This window comes from Scomber japonicus, chromosome 24 (genome assembly GCF_027409825.1).
Source record: "Scomber japonicus isolate fScoJap1 chromosome 24, fScoJap1.pri, whole genome shotgun sequence".
Lineage (NCBI taxonomy): Eukaryota > Metazoa > Chordata > Actinopteri > Scombriformes > Scombridae > Scomber > Scomber japonicus.
Window position 1 is genome coordinate 839691 of NC_070601.1, and position 25197 is coordinate 864887.

Here is a 25197-nt window from a genome sequence, read left to right on the forward strand (position 1 = left end):
AAGGAGAGAGGAAGGAAGGACAGAAGGAAGGAAAGGAGAGAGGGAGGAAGGACAGAAGACAGGAAAGGAGAGAGGGAGGAAGGACAGAAGGAAGGAAAGGAGAGAGGGAAGGAGACGGAGGAAGGAGAGAGGGAGGAAGGAGGGAAGGAAGGAAGCTAGGAGGGAAGGAAGGAAGGTAGGAGGGAGGGAGGAAAGAAGCAGGGAGGGAAGGAAGGTAGGAGGGAGGAAGGAAGGAAGCAGGGAGGGGGGGTTGACCCTGTAAAATGTGTCAGTGTGATAATTAAACATTTAAATGAAAGTGATTCTGCATCATTATTATATTATAAAGTTCTTTTTAGTCTTTTTCTTCTTCATTTTCAACCTGTTTTTAAAAAGTGACGTCATATTAACTTCTCCTGGTACTCGATGATGTCATGAGTCTCCTGGTACTCGATGATGTCATGAGTCTCCTGGTACTCGATGATGTCATGAGTCTCCTGGGGTAGTCGATGATGTCACGGGTCTCCTGGTACTCGATGATGTCATGAGTCTCCTGGTACTCGATGATGTCATGAGTCTCCTGGTACTCTATGATGTCACGGGTCTCCTGGTACTCGATGATGTCATGGGTCTCCTGGTACTCGATGTCACTGGTCTCCTGGTACTCGATGATGTCACGAGTCTCCTGGTACTCGATGATGTCACGAGTCTCCTGGTACTCGATGATGTCATGGGTCTCCTGGTACTCGATGTCACGGGTCTCCTGGTACTCGATGATGTCACGAGTCTCCTGGTACTCGATGATGTCACGGGTCTCCTGGTACTCGATGATGTCATGGGTCTCCTGGTACTCGATGTCACTGGTCTCCTGGTACTCGATGATGTCACGAGTCTCCTGGTACTCGATGATGTCACGAGTCTCCTGGTACTCGATGATGTCACGAGTCTCCTGGTACTCGATGATGTCACGGGTCTCTTGGTACTCGATGATGTCATGGGTCTCCTGGTACTCGATGATGTCATGAGTAACTATAATTAACCCTTCATGCTTCTCACAGCACCAACACGACTTCATGATTATTACATTATAGATTTCTACTGTTTACACTAGTTTAAAGAGGCGAGGTGGGAAGGAGGGAAGGAGGGAGGGAGGGAAGGAAGGGAGGAAAGAAGGTAGGAGGGTGAGAAGGAAGGAAGAAGGAAGGGAGAGATGAAGGCAGAGTAGAAAGGAGGAAGGACAGGAGGGAGGGAGGAAGGAAGGAAAAGAGGAAATGAAGGAAGGAAAAGAAGAAAGAAGGAAAGGACTGAGGAAGGAAGAAAAAGAGGAAATGAAAGAAGGAAGGAAGGAAGAGTCAAAGCAAACGGGGTTTCCACTGGTTTAAAGAGGCGTGGTGGCCAAGTGGTAAGGCGTTGGTCTCGTAAACCAAAGATCACGGGTTCGAACCCCGTCCATGCCTGAGTGTCAACAGAGAAGCATCGTATGAAACTCTTTAAAGCTCTGAGTGAACTCCTACAGAGTCTGACTTCATGTTGCAGAGAGTCACATCAACTCTGAGAGCTTTGGAGGAATCACACACTTTAAGAAGTGAAGGTTGTTAGCTCAGCAGTTTGAAGCTCGTCCTCACAACCAGATGAAGACATTTTAACCTTCATCAGGACCAACAGCTCAGCAGGATGAGGGACTTACATCGTGGCCTCATGACAGACTGAACGTTGGTTCCAGTCCTTCTTCACATGCTCATGTTCAGCTTCTTCTCAGATAGAAGCACAAATAGCAGACCGAGCACAGAGCTTCCTGTAGCTGCGTACAGCTCAGCAGGAGAAGAGTTAGGATCTATCTACACAAACAAGTCCTGGTTCAAATCCTCCTTTAGGTACTCTTCAACTTCTTTACTGTTGAGCTTCTCACAGGAAACACAAATAAGAGCTTGTAGAGCTCACCAGGATGAGCTCCAACGCTTACTAAAACACAGTCTGGTTGGTTCACTTCCTGTCTGAGGTCTAAGTTTATTGACTAAACTAAAGCAATGTGTAGGACAGACTGAAGACTGTGAGAGAACCTCTGTCCTCGCTGAAGATCCAGTGGCTCAGTGGGTAAGACATCAGCTCACTGACTCAGAGGTTGTGAGTTCAATTCCTGCTTTAAGCTTTTAACGTCAGAAACTTCAAATAAAGACTGAAAAGCTCTAAAACCACTAAGACTGTCAGTCCAGGTAGCTCAGGCTGTTAGAAGACTGCTTGGGAAGTGTAAGGTTGTTGGTTCAGATCTTGCACACTTTTAAAGTCCAACATCCAAATGAAGAAGATAAATGCGCCCGGAGAAAAGGTCTCAGAGTAGACAGGCTCAGTGGTGTAGTGGGTTTGTCTGTGAACCTCGGTGTTTTAGGGGTGGTGGGTTCGATCCCGGGCTTATTTTTCTCAGCAGTGAAGAGCTAACGGCTCCGTGGGTAGAAAAGCTCAAGGTGTCAATTAATGTTTTCAATCTTCAGCTTCAGGATCGAACCAAAACAGCTTCAACACCTTCAAGCAGCTGCCGGTCAGACTGACCTCGTGGACCAGGACAGTCTGGACTCAGACTGACCTCGTGGACCAGGACAGTCGGGACTCAGACTGACTTCGTGGACCAGGACAGTCGGGACTCAGACTGACCTCGTGGACCAGGACAGTCGGGACTCAGACTGACCTCGTGGACCAGGACAGTCGGGACTCAGACTGACCTCGTGGACCAGGACGGTCGGGACTCAGACTGACCTAGTGGACCAGGACAGTCGGGACTCAGACTGACCTCGTGGACCAGGACAGTCGGGACTCAGACTGACCTCGTGGACCAGGACAGTCGGGACTCAGACTGACCTCGTGGACCAGGACAGTCAGGACTCAGACTGACCTAGTGGACCAGGACAGTCGGGACTCAGACTGACCTCGTGGACCAGGACAGTCGGGACTCAGACTGACCTCGTGGACCAGGACAGTCGGGACTCAGACTGACCTCGTGGACCAGGACAGTCAGGACTCAGACTGACCTCGTGGACCAGGACAGTCGGGACTCAGACTGACCTCGTGGACCAGGACAGTCGGGACTCAGACTGACCTAGTAGACCAGGACAGTCGGGACTCAGACTGACCTAGTGGACCAGGACAGTCAGGACTCAGACTGACCTAGTAGACCAGGACAGTCGGGACTCAGACTGACCTAGTGGACCAGGACAGTCGGGACTCAGACTGACCTAGTGGACCAGGACAGTCGGGACTCAGACTGACCTCGTAGACCAGGACAGTCGGGACTCAGACTGACCTAGTAGACCAGGACAGTCGGGACTCAGACTGACCTCGTGGACCAGGACAGTCGGGACTCAGACTGACCTAGTGGACCAGGACAGTCGGGACTCAGACTGACCTAGTGGACCAGGACAGTCGGGACTCAGACTGACCTAGTGGACCAGGACAGTCGGGACTCAGACTGACCTAGTAGACCAGGACAGTCGGGACTCAGACTGACCTCGTGGACCAGGACAGTCGGGACTCAGACTGACCTAGTGGACCAGGACAGTCGGGACTCAGACTGACCTCGTGGACCAGGACAGTCAGGACTCAGACTGACCTCGTGGACCAGGACAGTCGGGACTCAGACTGACCTAGTAGACCAGGACAGTCGGGACTCAGACTGACCTAGTGGACCAGGACAGTCAGGACTCAGACTGACCTAGTAGACCAGGACAGTCGGGACTCAGACTGACCTAGTGGACCAGGACAGTCGGGACTCAGACTGACCTAGTGGACCAGGACAGTCGGGACTCAGACTGACCTAGTAGACCAGGACAGTCGGGACTCAGACTGACCTCGTGGACCAGGACAGTCGGGACTCAGACTGACCTAGTGGACCAGGACAGTCGGGACTCAGACTGACCTCGTGGACCAGGACAGTCAGGACTCAGACTGACCTCGTGGACCAGGACAGTCGGGACTCAGACTGACCTCGTGGACCAGGACAGTCGGGACTCAGACTGACCTCGTGGACCAGGACAGTCAGGACTCAGACTGACCTAGTGGACCAGGACAGTCGGGACTCAGACTGACCTAGTGGACCAGGACAGTCGGGACTCAGACTGACCTCGTGGACCAGGACAGTCGGGACTCAGACTGACCTCGTGGACCAGGACAGTCAGGACTCAGACTGACCTAGTGGACCAGGACAGTCAGGACTCAGACTGACCTCGTGGACCAGGACAGTCAGGACTCAGACTGACCTAGTGGACCAGGACAGTCAGGACTCAGACTGACCTCGTGGACCAGGACAGTCAGGACTCAGACCGACCTCGTGGACCAGGAGAGTCGGGACTCAGACTGACCTCGTAGACCAGGACAGTCGGGACTCAGACTGACCTCGTGGACCAGGACAGTCGGGACTCAGACTGACCTCGTGGACCAGGACAGTCAGGACTCAGACTGACCTAGTGGACCAGGAGAGTCGGGACTCAGACTGACCTAGTAGACCAGGACAGTCAGGACTCAGACTGACCTAGTAGACCAGGACAGTCGGGACTCAGACTGACCTCGTGGACCAGGACAGTCGGGACTCAGACTGACCTAGTAGACCAGGACAGTCAGGACTCAGACTGACCTCGTGGACCAGGACAGTCAGGACTCAGACTGACCTCGTGGACCAGGACAGTCGGGACTCAGACTGACCTCGTGGACCAGGACAGTCGGGACTCAGACTGACCTAGTAGACCAGGACAGTCGGGACTCAGACTGACCTAGTAGACCAGGACAGTCAGGATGTAAAAAGCTGATCAACCAAACAGATCAAGTCGGGATTGAACCAACGATGCTTCAGCTTCAGAGCTGCTGTCTGACACAGTGAGCTAAAGACCGACGGGGCTCAGCCGCTCACAGTTCAACTCACATCTTTAACAAAGTCAGAAAAAGTCACCAGCAGAGGGGGTCACACCCCACACCCCCAAAAACTGCTGCTAGCCACAGACACTCAGCAGGGCCGCCCTGTTCTTCATCTTTACACCATTTCAACTCCAACCACGACGTCAGCTGATCTTCTCTCTGCAGGTAACAACACAGTCCTCCAATTTAAAGCTTTCAGTGTGATGCTGAACCAATTAATAGATATTAATTATTAATTATTAATTATTATGAATATCTATTAATGATATATATTAGGATATATTATTAATTATTAATAATTATTAGATTTTGAATTGATTCAATTAACATTAACAATCCATTAATTGTTCATTATTAACAATTAATTAATTATTAATATTAATAATTAATTATTAATAGACTAACATTACTTGATTCAATTAATGTTAAACTAATAATTATGAATAATGAGTTATTAATAAATTAATAATGTTAATTGCTCCAATTACAGATTAATTAGGTGGACAAGTTGGAGCCTCAGTTTGAGTCCCAAGAAACCAAACCTCGGCATCTCAACTCAAACAGCTCGTTAGGAAACCTTGTTGGACTTTTGATTTTGCCGTTCGAATCCCAGAAGGAATAGCTCAGTGTGATAGCTGTTTGCTTTAAATGTTAGAGGTCGTGGGTTCGATTCTCACTTTGCCCAATCATTTTCCCGAGTCAGACACTCTGATCAACGCCTGAGACGACTTGGGAAGCTTTCAGGTTGTTGGTTGAATCGTTGCAGTTTTTTCAAAGTCCAACATCCAAATGAAGAAGATAAATGCGCCAGGAGAAGTGTTCCAAGTGTTACAGTGACTCGTGGAGTAATGGATATGGTGACTGACTGCCATCGCTGCAACGTGGACTGGTTCGAATCCCCCCCCTGGACAGGATCTGGATCATCGGAGGACAAGTTCTTCAATGGGTGAGTATCTACTAAGTTGAATATCACTAATGTGGGATTGGTTGCACTTGTGTGGTGATGGTGGTTGTGGTTGCACTAGGGAGGGGGGGGAGGTGAAGGTGGGAGTGGTAGCACCAGGTAGGAGGAGTTGGGAGGAGGGGAGGGGCAAGTGGGAGGAGCAGAGAGAGTGAAAGGGGAGGGGAGAGACTGCAAAAGTGAGATACTCTCTCAGACACGCTGCAGTTCTTTAAAAAACTATATTTTCCTCAAAGGAATCAGTAACGTGACAAGGTTGGAAGTTCTGAGGTTGTGGCTTTGATCCAGGGATAGTTTGGAGGTAAGGGTTGGGGGGGGGGTATCAACTAAAATATGTTAGAGGAGACTTTGATACATGCCTGACAATGAATGATATTAAGGAGCACACACAGGTGCACCGGTAATGTTCATAAATGACCAGCAGATGGCAGTGTGTGGGGTGTCACCTGTTGGGATCCATTCAGTCACCTGATGCAGGTCACATGACTGCCATGTAGTCACATGACTGTCATCACAGAGTAAAGTAGCAGTTTGGACTCTTCACTGTAAGTTTGCTTTCTTTCATACTGAACTTAACTTTATCTACAGTAACTTTCCACTGTGTTTCTTGCTCTTTTATGTTTGTGCTTCATCACAAACTTTGGAGAACATCTTGGAAGATAAATCTAAATATCTACATCTTCATTATTGATCATCCTGTCAGAATCAAACAATATCAACCAACAGCTTAAATGTGTTGTATTCACTGATGTGGAGGGACAGTCAGTCAGTGTCGAGTCACTCATGTCTAAAAGTCCAAAAGTAGAAAAAAAATCCTTAAACAGCATGTATTTGTATTTACTTGTATTTACTTTTTATTTAGTTGGAATTAACAAAAACAAGTCAAACTTAACAACATAACTTACTTGTACATGAACCCTGCAAATATATCCTCCTGCTGCTTCACCAAGCACACATCCATCCACCCAGTGAGTCCAGCACACAATGCAACCTTCAAAACATCTGCTAATGCGGGAGAGACAGAGTCAGGCTACCGGTGAGAGAGAGAGAGGGAGAGAGAGAGAGAGAGACGCTGCCCCGTCAGAGAGTCTGAGCAGGATCAATCAGAGACTCATCAGACATTTCATTTCAGCAGCATTATGACCAACTAACATGACCGAGTCTGATAGAGTAGGAGAGGAAGAGCAGAGGAGAGGCAGTGTTGGAGACACTTAAACTACATGTAGCTGAACGACATAGCTTAACTACACTTTGCTGTAACTTGCTGGTAGTTAAACAACATAACTTACTTGTACATGAACCCTGCAAATATTTCCTCCTGCTGCTTCACCAAGCACACATCCATCCACCCAGTGAGTCCAGCACACAATGCAACCTTCAAAACATCACTCCTGCAACTTTTCAGTCTCAAGGTCCATAAACCCATAAGTCGCCATCTAGTGGACTAATGGTGGAACTGCAACAACTTCCTCTGACTCAGTTCTATCACATTATCTGTCAAGTTAGAGCCAAAACAAGTCAATTAATCACAAGTTTGATTTTTTTCCTGTAAAGTTTAGCTTGGAACAAGGATTTTTAAGACAGTTAAGTGTAAGAGAAGATCTGCAACAGCTCCTAAATGTAACTGTAATCCGTTAGAGTTACTGCACGCCCGCTAATGGGGGAGGGGGGGGGGTCTGTTGTCCCGGGCCCAGGGTAGGGGGTAGCCCTCATTAAATTATGGAATAACTTTTCAAATCAGTCTCAAGGTCCATAAACCCATAAGTTGCCATCTAGTGGACTAATGGTGGAACTGCAGCAACTTCCTCTGACTCAGTTCTATTACATTATCTGTCAAGTTAGAGCCAAACAAGTCAATTAATCAGTTGTCCCGGATCCAGGGTACAACTGGGTAGGGGGTAGCCCTCATTAAATTATGGAATTATTTTTCAAATTTTTCAAAATAGGCCTATTTGTGGAAACAAAATGTGTAATATTTGAGTCACATAAAAGCTTTTTATTTGCTGTCTTCCCAATTGCCCTTGAAATAGTGGTCAAGAACCCCCCCCCCCCCCCCCCCAAAACACGGAAATGTTCTGGCCCCTGATCAAAATTTGATGTTGTCATTTGACTTCAACTTCAGGTTCAGTATGCTCAAAATGTCATGTAAGCACAAGTCTGGTGTTCAGAAAAGTAAAGAAAAGAGAAGAAGTAAATAAAGGCCTTAGAGATTTTCTAAACACATATTTCAAAAACTTTGGTGACGGTGAAGCAGGAACTAGTAAAGTCAACATAGAGCAAGGTAAGAAACAGCAGCCAACGTTTACCAGCCTTGTAACGTAACAACTGGCTAGCTCTAATGTTAACGTCCATTAGCTTGTAGAAAAGCCTGACACGTTATCTTCATCAGAGAGGATGAGACAGAGGAGAGAGAGCCAGCTGCGGGAGAGCTAATGCGGGAGAGCTGCCCCGCAACGGAGCGGACAGAGTCAGGCTACCGGAGAGAGACCGAGAGAGAGAGAGAGAGAGAGAGAGAGAGACCGAGAGAGAGAGAGAGACGCTGCCCCGTCAGAGAGTCTGAGCAGGATCAATCAGAGACTCATCAGACATTTAATTTCAGCAGCATTATGGCCAACTAACATGACCGAGTCTGATAGAGTAGGAGAGGAAGAGCAGAGGAGAGGCAGTGTTGGAGACACTTAAACTACATGTAGCTGAACGACATAGCTTAACTACACTTTGCTGTAACTTGCTGGTAGTTAAACAACATAACTTACTTGTACATGAGAAGAGAAGATCTGCAACAGCTCCTAAATGTAACTGTAATCTGTTACGTATGAAAATGTAGATGATGAGGGTTAGGACTCATGTGAGAGCTGCAAAATAACATAAATGAAAATGTATAAACACATCAACATTTTCATAAGTAACAGATTACAGTTACATTTAGGAGCTGTTGCAGATCTTCTCTTAAACTTAACTGTCTTAAAAATATTTGTTCCAAGCTAAATTTTGCAGAAAAAAAATCAAACTTGTTATTAATTGACTTGTTTTGGCTCTAACTTGACAGATAATGTGATAGAACAGAGTCAGAGGAAGTTGTTGTAGTTCCACCATTAGTCCACTAGATGGCGACTTATGGGTTTATGGACCTTGAGACTGAAAAGTTGCAGGAGTGATGTTTTGAAGGTTGCATTGTGTGCTGGACTCACTGGGTGGATGGATGTGTGCTTGGTGAAGCAGCAGGAGGATATATTTACAGGGTTCATGTACAAGTAAGTTATGTTGTTAAGTTTGACTTGTTTTTGTTAATTCCAACTAAATAAAAGTAAATAAAAGTGCAGTTTAAGGATTTCTCTACTTTTAGACGCTGTTAAATGCTTTATGCTTTAACTCTTCACTCAGTAAATGAGTGACTCCGCATTGACTGACTGTCCCTCCACATCAGTGAATACAACACATTTAATAGTCAGACATATTCATTTCTCAGAGCTGCAGAAAAAGAAAGGAGATATTGATCAGCTGTTGATTTGATTATGGCAGGTTGATCAATAATTAACATGTAGATATTTAGATTTATCTTCCAAGATGTTCTCCAAAGTTTGTGATGAAGCACAAACATAAAAGAGCAAGAAACACAGTGGAAAGTTACTGTAGATAAATAAGTTAAAATGAGTATGACAGAAAGCAAACTTACAGTGAAGAGTCCAAACAACTGCTTTACTCTGTGATGACAGTCATGTGACTACATGGCAGTCATGTGACCTGCATCAGGTGACTGAATGGATCCCAACAGGTGACATCCCACACACTGCCATCTGCTGGTCATTTATGAACATTACCGGTGCACCTGTGTGTGCTCCTTAATATCATTCATTGTCAGGCATGTATCAAAGTCTCCTCTAACATATTTTAGTTGATACCCCCCCCCCCCCCAACCCTTACCTCCAAACTATCCCAGGATCAAAGCCACAACCTTAGAACTTCCAACCTCGTCCGTGCCTTGTCACGTTACTGATTCCTTTGAGGAAAATATAGTTTTTTAAAGAACTGCAGCGTGTCTGAGAGAGTATCTCACTTCTGCAGTCTAACATCAAGAGGACAGACTGAGAAGTTTGATAAAACCACTTTCCCCAATGAAGATCCAGCGACTCAGTGGTTAATATATCTTCTCACTCACAGAGATTGTGAGTTCAATCCAAGGTTACTACTTTTAAAGTCAGAAAGCCTAAATAAAATGTGAAAAACTCTAAAAAAGATGAACAAAAGAGTGTTAGTTCACATAGCTCTGGCTGTTAGATGACTGCTTGGGAACCTTGAGGTCATTGGTTCAAATCTTGCACAGCCCTGAGTACTTTTAAAGTCCAACATCCAAATTAAGAAGATAAATGCGCCCGGAGAAAAGGTCTGAGTGTAGACAGGCTGGCTGGTGTAGTGGGTTTGTCAGAGATCATAATGTGTTTGTGCTACAACATCTGGTTTGAATCCGGGCGTTGCTGGGATACAGATAGTGGGAAATTTAAGTCATTGGGTCAAATCTCTAAGTAATTTTAAAGTCCAACATCCAAATTAAAAAGATAAATGCGCCCGGAGAAAAGGTCTAAGTATGATACAGGATCCAGATCAGTGAGATAAGTGTTGGGCATTAGGTACTTGAAATTGTGACTGTTGGTTCAATCCCCGGTCAGGGTCATTGATCTTTAATGTTACTTTACAGCAGGCATCTCAAACTCATTCCACAAAGGGCCATGTGGCTGCAGGTTTTCATTCCAACCAAGCAGGAGCACACATGCACACCAATCAGCTGACTGAAGAGTGAGTTCAGCTGATTAAATGAGTCCAGCCAGGTGTGCTCCTGCTTGGTTGGAATGAAAACCTGCAGCCACATGGCCCTTTGTGGAATGAGTTTGAGATGCCTGGTCCAGACTAACAGAATAGGAGTATATCTGGACTGTCATGTTAGCATCCTTTCTTTCTATAGAGTCTCCTCCAACACATTGATCCAATTTTCCACCAAATTCCACAAAGGAGGTCCAAACCAATAATGAATTAATGCATTTGTATGTAGCCTGCCATATAGCCACTGTTGGTCAAACACTGAATGCTCCCTCAGCTCAGTAGGTCTTGAATGCAACCCCAGGCTTGGCCCCGCCTCTAATCAAGGTAAGGTTATTTAAGACACCTGTGTACGTTTGTTCTTCCTTTTCGGCTGCCGTGTGTTCTGGACGGAGGTCGGTATGCTGAGATGTAACTGCCAGAAGTTGTTGTTTCTGAGAGCTAACTTTGGTTTTCTATGCTTAGTTTCTCTGTTGGTGTCTCCAGCTCGTAGACCCTTTTCCCTACTATGGTGGAAAGTGGTGCCTGGACACTTTGATTCTATTGTGTATGCAGGTGGCTAACTAACTCTGTCTCTTTTTGTAGGATACCATCTGCTGCTGCTTTTTGCCTGCCCTCTTTAGTACAGCCTTATAAGTATTGGAGATTAGGACCATCCATTTTTGTTTAACCTTTGTAGTTTGTAGTTTTATTAGATTTAGTGGAGTTGTGGGCCAGTCTGCTGGGACAGGTTTGTCCCTCTGGTTGAGGTCTCTTCACAAGTGAGTATATGTTGGCACACCTAGAGATCTGCTAGCCCTAGTCCACTTGTGTTTTGTTTTTAACTATTGGTAGTATATTCAGATTGTAGTTTTTAAACTGAATTTGTAATAAAATGCTTTTACATTAAAACTCAATATTGTCTTTAATTTACTTTTGTCAGCTTATTCTTGAAAACTGTATCAGAACCAGTCTATGACCTGAACTCTATTTTGGAGTCACTGACTTTTCATGTACCATAATTCCAAGTGGTGTATCACATCTAGTCCCTTTCCAACTGTTAGCACTGCTGTGTACAATGTACAGCAGTTCATTTTGTATGGTCCTGCTGGAAATGGTCCAAATGCACCATTTCCTTATTAGAAGTAACAGATGGTGTTTACTAGCACCTCATTTAGTTACATCTTCAGTGTACTTAGTGCAACTTGCTTTGGTTCTGATATGCCTCACACTGTGCTAATTGTCTTATACCTACAATGTATTGCCATGTAGTTGTGAGATATTGCACTATCTGTTGAATACCCTGATAATGTAGTCAAATCTGGAATAAAGCCTAATAAACCATGAAACAGTTGCTGCAGATTGTTCAAATTTTATTCAACCATCACAGATTTTACATTCCAGTAAAACATTGTCTTTAAATTTCATCCTCAAACTCAGGCTGAGCAGAAGTGCCTGGTCACATCCCAGCAGGTGGACTCCAGTTCTCCACACCAGTCAAGCAACACTAAAAAATAAAAAGAGAACACATTACTAGAGAGCACTTGAGTTTTGAAAAGAAATTGCAATTCACATGTTAGCTTAATAGAATCTGTGCCAAAGTCCTGACATTTCTCTCCAATACTAAGATCCCACTGCAGATAGAGAAGTCTGCCATGGCAGTACAGGATTGGGGATACATACCTGACATCAGTCTTGGTTCCTGCTGTGTACTGCCCCCTACAGGCCAGCTGCTCCACACACTGCTGTAGAGAAAAGAGTCAGTTAAAGCAGGAACAATACTGGTCACTGCTCAGGGTTTGATTATCACCACATTAATATACATTTTACTGGTTTTGCATCACTCACCTTCATCTCCACACTGAGCAGCTCATCAGTAGCTCTGCCTGCAACAGTCAAGGAACATTTACTTCACATCATAAGTCATACGGCTACTTTGATTGAAAACTGTTATTTTCTACCACCTATGAAAGTTCAACTTCAAAGCTTCCTTATAGGAGTGAGTCTGAAGTGTGCAGCCTTGTACTCTCATTGGGCCAAGCTCTGCAGCAGCTCAGCGACAGACTCTAAAACAGAACCTGCAGCCAAATCCAGAGATACTCTACCAGCACTGTAACACTGAGCCAGACACACACTACCTGGACAGCTGACTGAGCACTGGAAGAAACAGCCACCATGATGTGGTATCTACTGCAATTTAAACATTTTGCTGTCTTTTAAAAAATCACTACAAAATAATTTGATGTGAAAAATAAAGAAATGTAAAGTTCTGGGACATGACTTGAATGCTTTGAATGCAATGTGAATCTTAAAGTGAACCATCACAACTCTGTTAACCTTTACTCCAAAGAAAAAGGCTGGGGGGGGGGGGGGGGGGGGGGGTTGGTAGTTTGATCCCATAGCAGCGGCTCTGTCATGGGGGACCCAGCATCTCTGAAACAAAACATAAAGGTCATAACGTGCTGCAATGGAGCCACCAAGTGTCACAGAAACTGGAGGCAATGAACACAAAGTTGACTTAATGACTGGTTTATATATCTAAAGTCAGGTCATCCTTGTGACGTCATATGTGCACATAAGTGCTCAAGTTCAGCTGCGTGGTTGAACACGTTCAGTAACGTTAGCCAGCAGCACAGTAAAGTCAACAGGTCACTCAAAAACCGCCAAAAAACGACTCATAAGCGCCATTTTATAAAAGTACTTGAACTTTCTCACGAATTTAGTCCAATAATACATTTCTTTAAAAAAGCTGAACTTCTTACCACGTTTAAACAGACGTCAGAGTCACGTCTCCCACACGCTTTTCTTCTAGACTGAGATCCAGAGCGAAAGGCACGCTCATATTTATAACCTACGGCTGTCGCAGTGCATTATGGGAAGAGACGCCCTTCCAAAGATCGTCTCTCAAACAGAACGACCACTAGTTTATTTCCCCCTGGATCTTCATTCATTTTATATTTAAGTATAAAAGGTGAAACAACAACATTTGTACAACATAAAATTTTTGGGAAAACTAGTCTTTAGGATAGCTCAGTGAGATAAGTGTTGGGCATTAGGTCATTGAAATTAAGGTTGTTGGTTCAATCCCCGTTTTGGGTCATTGAGCTTTAATGTTACTTTACAGCATTGGTGGTAACGCCAGTTAGAATACTGCCCCCTGTAGGCAACCAGTAGAAACACATCCACAATCCTCTTTGGAGGATTTGGGATTTTAGGCCGATAGGACGCAGCCAGATATGTGAGCAGGCCGGGGATCGAACCCACCACCCCCAAAACTCAAACCGGCTGTCTAAATCACTGAACCACAGGCTCACATTGGCTCCACAAGTTTTCATCAGCATTTGACTCTCCAGCAGTTTGTCTGACTTTCAAAAAACTGTGCAACAATTGAACCAACAACCTGACAGCTTCCCAAGTAGTCATCGAAGGCATGAGATGTGTCTGACTTGGAAAAACAATTGGACATAGTGAGAATTGAACCCACGACCACTAAGATTCAAAGCAAACAGCTAACAAACTGAGCTATTCCCCTTGGGATTCAACCAGCAAAATCACAAGTTCAAGAAGGTTTCCCAACAAGCTGAGCTGTTTGAGTTGAGATGCCGAGGTTTGGTTTCTTACACCTGAGGCTCCAACTTGTCAACCTAATTAATCTGTAATTGGAGCAATGATTATGAATGATTAACATTATTAATTTATTAATACATAATTATTAATAATCATTAGATTAACATTAATTGAAGCAAGTAATGTTCATCTATTAATTATTAATATTAATAATTAATTAATATTAATAATTAATATCATTACTAATGTTAATTGAATCAAGTAATGTTACTCTATTAGTTATTAATTATTAATATTAATAATTAATTAATTGTTAATGAACAATTAATGAAGCCACACCTTGATGAGATCAATGAGTTGATGACTCATAAAATCACAACAAATGATTAGTCTACATATAATTAAGACTATAGTCTTATATGTAGGGGCTGTAGTAAGACTATAGTCTTATATGTAGGGGCTGTAGTAAAACTATAGTCTTATATGTAGGGGCTGTAGTAAGACTATAGTCTTATATGTAGGGGCTGTAGTAAGACTATAGTCTTATATGTAGGGGCTGTAGTAAGGTTATAGTCTTATATGTAGGGGCCGTAGTAAGACTATAGTCTTATATGTAGGGGCTGTAGTAAGACTATAGTCTTATATGTAGGGGCTGTAGTAAGACTATAGTCTTATATGTAGGGGCTGTAGTAAGGTTATAGTCTTATATGTAGGGGCTGTAGTAAGGCTATAGTCTTATATGTAGGGGCTGTAGTAAGGTTATAGTCTTATATGTAGGGGCTGTAGTAAGACTATAGTCTTATATGTAGGGGCTGTAGTAAGGCTATAGTCTTATATGTAGGGGCTGTAGTAAGACTATAGTCTTATATGTAGGGGCTGTAGTAAGACTATAGTCTTATATGTAGGGGCTGTAGTAAGACTATAGCCTTATATGTAGGGGCTGTAGTAAGGTTATAGTCTTATATGTAGGGGCTGTAGTAAGACTATAGTCTTATATGTAGGGGCTGTAGTAAGGTTATAGTCTTATATGTAGGGGCTGTAGTAAGGCTATAGTCTTATATGTAGGGGCTGTAGTAAGACTATAGTCTTATATGTAGGGGCTGTAGTAAGACTATAGTCTTATATGTAGGGGCTGTAGTAAGACTATAGTCTTATATGTAGGGGCTGTAGTAAGACTATAGTCTTATATGTAGGGGCTGTAGTAAGACTATAGTCTTATATGTAGGGGCTGTAGTAAGACTATAGTCTTATATGTAGGGGCTGTAGTAAGACTATAGTCTTATATGTAGGGGCTGTAGTAAGACTATAGTCTTATATGTAGGGGCTGTAGTAAGGCTATAGTCTTATATGTAGGGGCTGTAGTAAGGTTATAGTCTTATATGTAGGGGCTGTAGTAAGGTTATAGACAAACTGCTGGAGACTGAAAAGCTGATGGATACTGGTCTACAGCAGTGAACCCTGCTCCTGGAGAGCTACTGCCCTGCATGTTTTATACACACCTGATTCTAATTATTAGCTGAAGCTCGTTAAAGGGTTTGATAACATGCTAATAATTAGAATCAGGTGTGTTAGAGTGGGGAGATACCTAAGGGCAGTAGCTCTCCAGGAGCAGGGTTGGAGACCACTGCTGTAGACCAAGTGTGTATTTCTGCACTCTTTTGATCCTGATGAGATCACCTGATTAAAAATATATGAAATAATATTCACGACAGCCTATCCAGTCTATACTGATTTAAAATTCTACAAGAAAGCTCTCTTACTTCATACTAGCACTGCAAGGGTATGAGGGATGTCCTGAAAACATCTCCCAGTGGAAGAATGAATTATATAATGAGTTTGCAACTTTCTCATATGAAGCCATTGTATATTCTGTTGGTGCAACTGTGAATTACAGTTAACTAGCTTGTTGAACTGTAGTGACAATGTTTACATTAATTTATTATTAATATTAATCATTAATAGATGAACATTACTTGCTTCAATTAATGTTAATCTAATGATTATTAATAATTATGTATTAATAAATTAATAATGTTAATCATTCATAATCATTGCTCCAATTACAGATTAATTAGGTTGACAAGTTGGAGCCTCAGGTGTAAGAAACCAAACCTCGGCATCTCAACTCAAACAGCTCAGCTTGTTGGGAAACCTTCTTGAACTTGTGATTTTGCTGGTTGAGTCCCAAGGGGAATAGCTCAGTTTGTTAGCTGTTTGCTTTGAATCTTAGTGGTCGTGGGTTCAATTCTCACTATGTCCAATTGTTTTTCCAAGTCAGACACATCTCATGCCTTCGATGACTACTTGGGAAGCTGTCAGGTTGTTGGTTCAATTGTTGCACAGTTTTTTGAAAGTCAGACAAACTGCTGGAGAGTCAAATGCTGATGAAAACTTGTGGAGCCAATGTGAGCCTGTGGTTCAGTGATTTAGACAGCCGGTTTGAGTTTTGGGGGTGGTGGGTTCGATCCCCGGCCTGCTCACATATCTGGCTGCGTCCTATCGGCCTAAAATCCCAAATCCTCCAAAGAGGATTGTGGATGTGTTTCTACTGGTTGCCTACAGGGGGCAGTATTCTAACTGGCGTTACCACCAATGCTGTAAAGTAACATTAAAGCTCAATGACCCAAAACGGGGATTGAACCAACAACCTTAATTTCAATGACCTAATGCCCAACACTTATCTCACTGAGCTATCCTAAAGACTGGTTTTCCCAAAAATTTTATGTTGTACAAATGTTGTTGTTTCACCTTTTATACTTAAATATAAAATGAATGAAGATCCAGGGGGAAATAAACTAGTGGTCGTTCTGTTTAAGAGACGATCTTTGGAAGGGCGTCTCTTCCCATAATGCACTGCGACAGCCGTAGGTTATAAATATGAGCGTGCCTTTCGCTCTGGATCTCAGTCTAGAAGAAAAGCGTGTGGGAGACGTGACTCTGACGTCTGTTTAAACGTGGTAAGAAGTTCAGCTTTTTTAAAGAAATGTATTATTGGACTAAATTCGTGAGAAAGTTCAAGTACTTTTATAAAATGGCGCTTATGAGTCGTTTTTTGGCGGTTTTTGAGTGACCTGTTGACTTTACTGTGCTGCTGGCTAACGTTACTGAACGTGTTCAACCACGCAGCTGAACTTGAGCACTTATGTGCACATATGACGTCACAAGGATGACCTGACTTTAGATATATAAACCAGTCATTAAGTCAACTTTGTGTTCATTGCCTCCAGTTTCTGTGACACTTGGTGGCTCCATTGCAGCACGTTATGACCTTTATGTTTAGTTTCAGAGATGCTGGGTCCCCCATGACAGAGCCGCTGCCATGGGATCAAACTACCACCCCCCCCCCCCCCAGCCTTTTTCTTTGGAGTAAAGGTTAACAGAGTTGTGATGGTTCACTTTAAGATTCACATTGCATTCAAGTCATGTCCCAGAACTTTACATTTCTTTATTTTTCACATCAAATTATTTTGTAGTGATTTTTAAAAGACAGCAAAATGTTTAAATTGCAGTAGATACCACATCATGGTGGCTGTTTCTTCCAGTGCTCAGTCAGCTGTCCAGGTAGTGTGTGTCTGGCTCAGTGTTACAGTGCTGGTAGAGGATCTCTGGATTTGGCTGCAGGTTCTGTTTTAGAGTCTGTCGCTGAGCTGCTGCAGAGCTTGGCCCAATGAGAGTACAAGGCTGCACACTTCAGACTCACTCCTATAAGGAAGCTTTGAAGTTGAACTTTCATAGGTGGTAGAAAATAACAGTTTTCAATCAAAGTAGCCGTATGACTTATGATGTGAAGTAAATGTTCCTTGACTGTTGCAGGCAGAGCTACTGATGAGCTGCTCAGTGTGGAGATGAAGGTGAGTGATGCAAAACCAGTAAAATGTATATTAATGTGGTGATAATCAAACCCTGAGCAGTGACCAGTATTGTTCCTGCTTTAACTGACTCTTTTCTCTACAGCAGTGTGTGGAGCAGCTGGCCTGTAGGGGGCAGTACACAGCAGGAACCAAGACTGATGTCAGGTATGTATCCCCAATCCTGTACTGCCATGGCAGACTTCTCTATCTGCAGTGGACTCTTAGTATTGGAGAGAAATGTCAGGACTTTGGCACAGATTCTATTAAGCTAACATGTGAATTGCAATTTCTTTTCAAAACTCAAGTGCTCTCTAGTAATGTGTTCTCTTTTTATTTTTTAGTGTTGCTTGACTGGTGTGGAGAACTGGAGTCCACCTGCTGGGATGTGACCAGGCACTTCTGCTCAGCCTGAGTTTGAAATTTAAACTGTCTAACATTGATTACATCAACTTTACTGGAATGTAAAATCTGTGATGGTTGAATAAAATTTGAACAATCTGCAGCAACTGTTTCATGGTTTATTAGGCTTTATTCCAGATTTGACTACATTATCAGAGTATTCAACAGATAGTGCAATATCTCACAACTACATGGCAATACATTGTAGGTATAAGACAATTAGCACAGTGTGAGGCATATCAGAACCAAAGCAAGTTGCACTAAGTACACTGAAGATGTCACTAAATGAGGTGCTAGTAAACACCATCTGTTACTTCTAATAAGGAAATGGTGCATTTGGACCATTTCCAGCAGGACCATACAAAATGAACTGCTGTACATTGTACACAGCAGTGCTAACGGTTGGAAAGGGACTAGATGTGATACACCACTTGGAATTATGGTACATGAAAAGTCAGTGACTCCAAAATAGAGTTCAGGTCATAGACTGGTTCTGATACAGTTTTCAAGAATAAGCTGACAAAAGTAAATTAAAGACAATATTGAGTTTTAATGTAAAAGCATTTTATTACAAATTCAGTTTAAAAACTACAATCTGAATATACTACCAATAGTTAAAAACAAAACACAAGTGGACTAGGGCTAGCAGATCTCTAGGTGTGCCAACATATACTCACTTGTGAAGAGACCTCAACCAGAGGGACAAACCTGTCCCAGCAGACTGGCCCACAACTCCACTAAATCTAATAAAACTACAAAGGTTAAACAAAAATGGATGGTCCTAATCTCCAATACTTATAAGGCTGTACTAAAGAGGGCAGGCAAAAAGCAGCAGCAGATGGTATCCTACAAAAAGAGACAGAGTTAGTTAGCCACCTGCATACACAATAGAATCAAAGTGTCCAGGCACCACTTTCCACCATAGTAGGGAAAAGGGTCTACGAGCTGGAGACACCAACAGAGAAACTAAGCATAGAAAACCAAAGTTAGCTCTCAGAAACAACAACTTCTGGCAGTTACATCTCAGCATACCGACCTCCGTCCAGAACACACGGCAGCCGAAAAGGAAGAACAAACGTACACAGGTGTCTTAAATAACCTTACCTTGATTAGAGGCGGGGCCAAGCCTGGGGTTGCATTCAAGACCTACTGAGCTGAGGGAGCATTCAGTGTTTGACCAACAGTGGCTATATGGCAGGCTACATACAAATGCATTAATTCATTATTGGTTTGGACCTCCTTTGTGGAATTTGGTGGAGAATTGGATCAATGTGTTGGAGGAGACTCTATAGAAAGAAAGGATGCTAACATGACAGTCCAGATATACTCCTATTCTGTTAGTCTGGACCAGGCATCTCAAACTCATTCCACAAAGGGCCATGTGGCTGCAGGTTTTCATTCCAACCAAGCAGGAGCACACCATTTGACCAATCAGCTGTCTGAAGAGTGAGTTCAGCTGATTAAATGAGTCCAGCCAGGTGTGCTCCTGCTTGGTTGGAATGAAAACCTGCAGCCACATGGCCCTTTGTGGAATGAGTTTGAGATGCCTGCTGTAAAGTAACATTAAAGATCAATGACCCTGACCGGGGATTGAACCAACAGCCACAATTTCAAGTACCTAATGCCCAACACTTATCTCACTGATCTGGATCCTGTATCATACTTAGACCTTTTCTCCGGGCGCATTTATCTTTTTAATTTGGATGTTGGACTTTTAAAATTACTTAGAGATTTGACCCAATGACTTAAATTTCCCACTATCTGTATCCCAGCAACGCCCGGATTCAAACCAGATGTTGTAGCACAAACACATTATGATCTGAGACAAACCCACTACACCAGCCAGCCTGTCTACACTCAGACTTTTTCTCCGGGCGCATTTATCTTCTTAATTTGGATGTTGGACTTTAAAAGTACTCAGGGCTGTGCAAGATTTGAACCAATGACCTCAAGGTTCCCAAGCACCCATCTAACAGCCAGAGCTATGTGAACTGACACTCTTTTGTTCATTTTATTTAGGCTTTCTGACTTTAAAAGTAGTAACCTTGGATTGAACTCACAATCTCTGTGAGTGAGAAGATTTATTAACCACTGAGTCGCTGGATCTTCATTGGGGGAAAGTGGTTTTATCAAACAACCTATTAGCTTTTATTAATGTGTTCATTTTATTATTAATCATCCCCTTCCCTTTTGCTTCCCTCTCTCCCTCCTCCCTGCCTGCCCCTCCCCTCACAGCTGAAGGTTGTCACGCAGCTTCAATCCAATTCAAATAAAGTTATCTGAATTCAATTGAAGCTGCGTGACAACCTTCAGCTGTGAGGGGAGGGGCCTTGAATCAAGCTGCAGGCGTCCAGCGGTGGTCCTCATGTGGCGTCATCGTCTACGGCGGCAGCAGCAGAGATCTACAGCTGATTACAAACAGAACATCATGTTAACAATGTTATCTACAAAGACTTTTATTACAAATTTGCAAATTTCCATGAATTTCAAAAACTATGGAAAGCTAGATGAAAGAGAGGTGTAGCTAAGACCACTAGAAATGGGCTGCTTGGTGCTTTCTGTCTTACACCTGATATGCATGCATATGTGTGGGGGCTGGGGGGGGCAGGCATGTGATGTGCTGTGTCCATCTCCTGGACATATATCTATGTGTAATGGAATGAATGTGTTTATTTTATCTACTCTATGTGTTTGATATATTATTTTTAGACAAGTTAAAATAACAATTTAACCAAGTTACTCACCACAGCAGGAGGTGCTGCCACAGGTTGAGGAGGTGCTACCACAGGTTGAGGAGGTGCTACCACAGGTTGAGGAGGTGCTGCCACAGGTTGAGGAGGTGCTACCACAGGTTGAGGAGGTGCTACCACAGGTTGAGGAGGTGCTGCCACAGGTTGAGGAGGTGCTACCACAGGTTGAGGAGGTGCTACCACAGGTTGAGGAGGTGCTGCCACAGGTTGAGGAGGTGCTGCCACAGGTTGAGGAGGTGCTGGTTGTTCCACTGATGATGCTGAAGGAGGAGCAAGGATCAACAACTTATTAACACATTTACATGTTTTATTATGAACATTTTCTTCATCTTCTATTGATAAATGTTGAATCTTTTTATAAACCACAAATCATAAAACTACAATACAAAACAATAAAACTATTTATTTTGTCCTCAGTAAACATGAATTAATCTCCATTCAAATGAATTAGCTCAGTTAACTGGCAAAACAGACACACAGGAAGAATTAGCCAATCACAAACAAGTAGCTCAGTTTCTGCCCAGCGACACGTTGTTGAGGCCCTATGGTTGCTAAGGTCAGCTAAGGCCCTATGGTTGCTAAGGTCAGCTAAGGCCCTATGGTTGCTAAGGTCAGCTAAGGCCCTATGGTTGCTAAGGGCAGCTAAGGCCCTATGGTTGCTAAGGTCAGCTAAGGCCCTGCGGTTGCTAAGGGCAGCTAAGGCCCTATGGTTGCTAAGGGCAGCTAAGGCCCTGCGGTTGCTACGGCGATTCGAGAATGTGCTTGGAAAAAATTCCCAGACACAGAAGCCGGCAGATTCTGACAGAGTTTATTTTATTCAGATATTCCTTAAAATGAGCGAGTAAGCTCAGTGTGAACACAGACTGAGATTCTTCTGGAAAAAAGAAGACGATTACATTAGGTTTAATGGGGAGCGAGAGAGATAGGTATTGCTGCCGGTCTCGCCCCCCCCGTTTAAATTTTGTGCAGACCCCGCCTGTCAAAGTCACATTTTATGAATCCCAACACCTATGTCTACATTTAGACAAAAAATTATTTGTCTCCTTTTAACGGTTTGGCCGTGAGCTTGAGTTAAAAATAAAAATGAAGGCTATTTTTTACTGCTTCTCACACTCTAGCTAACTGCCGCTTCCACTCTAACTTTGACGAAAAAGTGATTTCCACTCCTCGTTTGACTGCTCATAGTTTGAAAAGTTTACATTTTATGTAAAAACAGTTTGGTGTTTCTCCAGAGAAGTTTTCCTCCGTTTTAAAGTTTGAATCACGTTTCTACGTTCACGTATGAGAGAGCTAGGTGACTCTGAACAAAGGTGAAATTTTGTGTTTTTAAAAAAAAAATCCCATTCAGGAAGAGGAGGAGGAAGAGGACTAGGAGGAGGAAGAGGAGGAGGAGGAGGAAGAGGAGTATGAGGAAGATGAGGAGGTGGAGAGGGAGGAGGAGGAGAGGGAGGAAGAGGAGGAGGAAGAGGCAGAGGAGGAGGAAGAGGAGGAGGAAGAGGAGTATGAGGAAGATGAGGAGGTGGAGAGGGAGGAGGAAGAGGACTAGGAGGAGGAAGAGGCAGAGGAGGAGGAAGAGGAGGAGGAGGAAGAGGAGGAGGAGAGGGAGGAGGAAGAGGAGGAGGAGAAGGAGGAGGAGAGGGAGGAGGAAGAGGAGAAGGAGAGGGAGGAGGAAGAGGAGAAGGAGAGGGAGGACAAGGAGGAGAGGGAGTAAGAGGACTAGGAGGAAGAAGAGGAGGAGGAGGAAGAGGCAGAGGAGGAGGAGGAGGAGAGGGAGGAAGAGGAGGAGGAGGAAGAGGAGGAGGAGGAGAGGGAGGAGGAAGAGGAGTATGAGGAAGATGAGGAGGTGGAGAGGGAGGAGGAGGAGAGGGAGGAAGAGGAGGAGGAGGAGAGGGAGGAGGAAGAGGAGGAGGAAGAGGAAGAGGAGGAGGGGGAGGAGAGGGAGGAAGAGGAGGAGGAAGAGGACTAGGAGGAGGAAGAGGCAGAGGAGGCAGGAAGAGGAGGAGGAGGAAGAGGAGTATGAGGAAGATGAGGAGGTGGAGAGGGAGGAGGAAGAGGAGGAGGAGAAGGAGGAGGAAGAGAAGGAGAGGGAGGAAGAGGAGGAGGAGGGCAGAGAAGGAGGTAGAGAAAGAGGAGGAGGAGGAAGAGGAGGAGGAGGAGAGGGAGGAAGAGAAGAGGGAGAGGGAGAGGGAGGAAGAGGGGGAGGAGTAAGAGGCAGAGGAGGAGGAAGAGGAGGAGGAGAGGGAGGAAGAGGAGGAGGAAGAGGAGTAGGAGGAGGAGGAGGAGGAGGAGGAAGAGGAGGAGTAGGAAGAGGAGGAGGAGGAGGAGAGGGAGCAAGAGGAGTAGGAGGAGGAGAGGGAGGAAGAGGGGGAGGAAGAGAGGGAGGAAGAGGAGGAAGAGGAGGAGAGGGAGGAAGAGGAGGAGTAGGAGGAGGAGGAAGAGGAGGAGAGGGAGGAAGAGGGAGGAAGAGGAGTAGGAGGAAGAGGAGGAAGAGGAGGAAGAGGAGAGGGAGGAAGAGGAGGAAGAGGAGAGGGAGGAAGAGGGAGGAAGAGGAGGAAGAGGAGAGGGAGGAAGAGGGAGGAAGAGGAGGAGGAGGAAGAGGAGGAAGAGGAGAGGGAGGAAGAGAGGGAGGAAGAGGAGGAAGAGGAGAGGGAGGAAGAGGGAGGAAGAGAGGGAGGAAGAGGAGAGGGAGGAAGAGGAGAGGGAGGAAGAAGAGGAGAGGGAGGAAGAGGGAGGAAGAGAGGGAGGAAGAGGGAGGAAGAGAGGGAGGAAGAGGGAGGAAGAGAGGGAGGAAGAGGAGGAAGAGGAGAGGGAGGAAGAGGAGGAGGAGAGGGAGGAAGAGGAGGAGAGGGAGGAAGAGGAGGAGGAGAGGGAGGAAGAGGAGGAAGAGGAGAGGGAGGAAGAGGGAGGAAGAGAGGGAGGAAGAGGAGAGGGAGGAAGAGGGAGGAAGAGGAGGAAGAGGAGAGGGAGGAAGAGGAGGAGGAGAGGGGAGGAAGAGGAGGAAGAGGAGAGGGAGGAAGAGAGGGAGGAAGAGAGGGAGGAAGAGGAGAGGGAGGAAGAGGGAGGAAGAGGAGGAAGAGGAGAGGGAGGAAGAGGGCGGAAGAGAGGGAGGAAGAGGGAGGAAGAGAGGGAGGAAGAGGGAGGAAGAGAGGGAGGAAGAGGAGAGGGAGGAAGAGAGGGAGGAAGAGGAGGAAGAGGAGAGGGAGGAAGAGGAGGAGGAGAGGGAGGAAGAGGAGGAGGAGAGGGAGGAAGAGGAGGAAGAGGAGAGGGAGGAAGAGGGGAGGAAGAGAGGGAGGAAGAGGAGTAGGAGGAAGAGGAGTAGGGAAGGAGAGGGAGGAGAGGAGGAGAGGGAGGAAGAGGAGGAAGAGGAGTAGGAGGAGAGGGAGGAAGAGGGAGGAAGAGAGGGAGGAAGAGGAGGGAGGAAGAGGGAGGAGAAGAGGGAGGAAGAGGGCGGAAGAGGAGAGGGAGGAAGAGGAGGAAGAGAGGGAGGAAGAGGGAGGAAGAGGGAGGAAGAGGAGAGGGAGGAAGAGAGGGAGGAAGAGGAGGAAGAGGAGAGGGAGGAAGAGCGGAGAGGAGGAAGAGGAGGAGGAGGAAGAGGAGGAGGAGAAGATTTTAGATGTATTCTCCAAAGTTTGAGATAAATAAATAAAAATGAAAGAAAGCAAACTCACAGTGAAGAGTCATCAGACTGCTGCACGCTCTGCTGTCAGCTGCTGGTTCAGGTGAAGTGGCGCCATCTGGTGGACATGAGGGGGAAGTACAAGCACACACATGTTCATATTTTAATGGAGCTTGTCGAGACTGTTTTAATACTTTATAAAATAATAAGTAAGTGTTGTTCAGTGAGACAGATGAAAATAAATTATTCTCTAAAACCAATAAAACACTTTATATTAAAATACTTTAAAAGAAACATTATTAATGTGTACGTCATCCTTGAAGGAAGAACAGCTGATCAGCTCGTTTCAGTCAAATGTGATTTTTAAAAATAGAAATTAAA

General features: G+C 44.6%; 2 long non-coding RNA genes and 1 other non-coding gene across 5 annotated transcripts; 2 read left to right on the forward strand and 1 right to left on the reverse strand.

Annotated features, from left to right (window-relative positions):
- Positions 1-1364: 1364 nt before the first annotated feature.
- Positions 1365-1436, forward strand: trnat-cgu (transfer RNA threonine (anticodon CGU)). Its single transcript has one exon. It is a non-coding gene; the product is annotated as a tRNA-Thr (tRNA).
- A 3345-nt stretch (positions 1437-4781) lies between these two features.
- Positions 4782-18469, forward strand: LOC128354282 (uncharacterized). 3 transcript variants are annotated; one of them, XR_008320993.1, is made up of 5 exons: positions 4782-5043; positions 17487-17572; positions 18014-18051; positions 18155-18216; positions 18393-18469. It is a non-coding gene; the product is annotated as an uncharacterized LOC128354282 (long non-coding RNA). The 3 variants fall into 3 exon arrangements; XR_008320995.1 differs by lacking the exon at positions 4782-5043 and adding an exon at positions 17111-17157; XR_008320994.1 differs by lacking the exons at positions 4782-5043; positions 17487-17572 and adding an exon at positions 17111-17157.
- LOC128354280 (uncharacterized) lies at positions 11990-13442 on the reverse strand. The gene is made up of 4 exons (XR_008320992.1): positions 13396-13442; positions 12482-12519; positions 12317-12378; positions 11990-12140 (listed from the first exon to the last, which is right to left on the reverse strand). It is a non-coding gene; the product is annotated as an uncharacterized LOC128354280 (long non-coding RNA).
- Positions 18470-25197: the final 6728 nt, after the last annotated feature.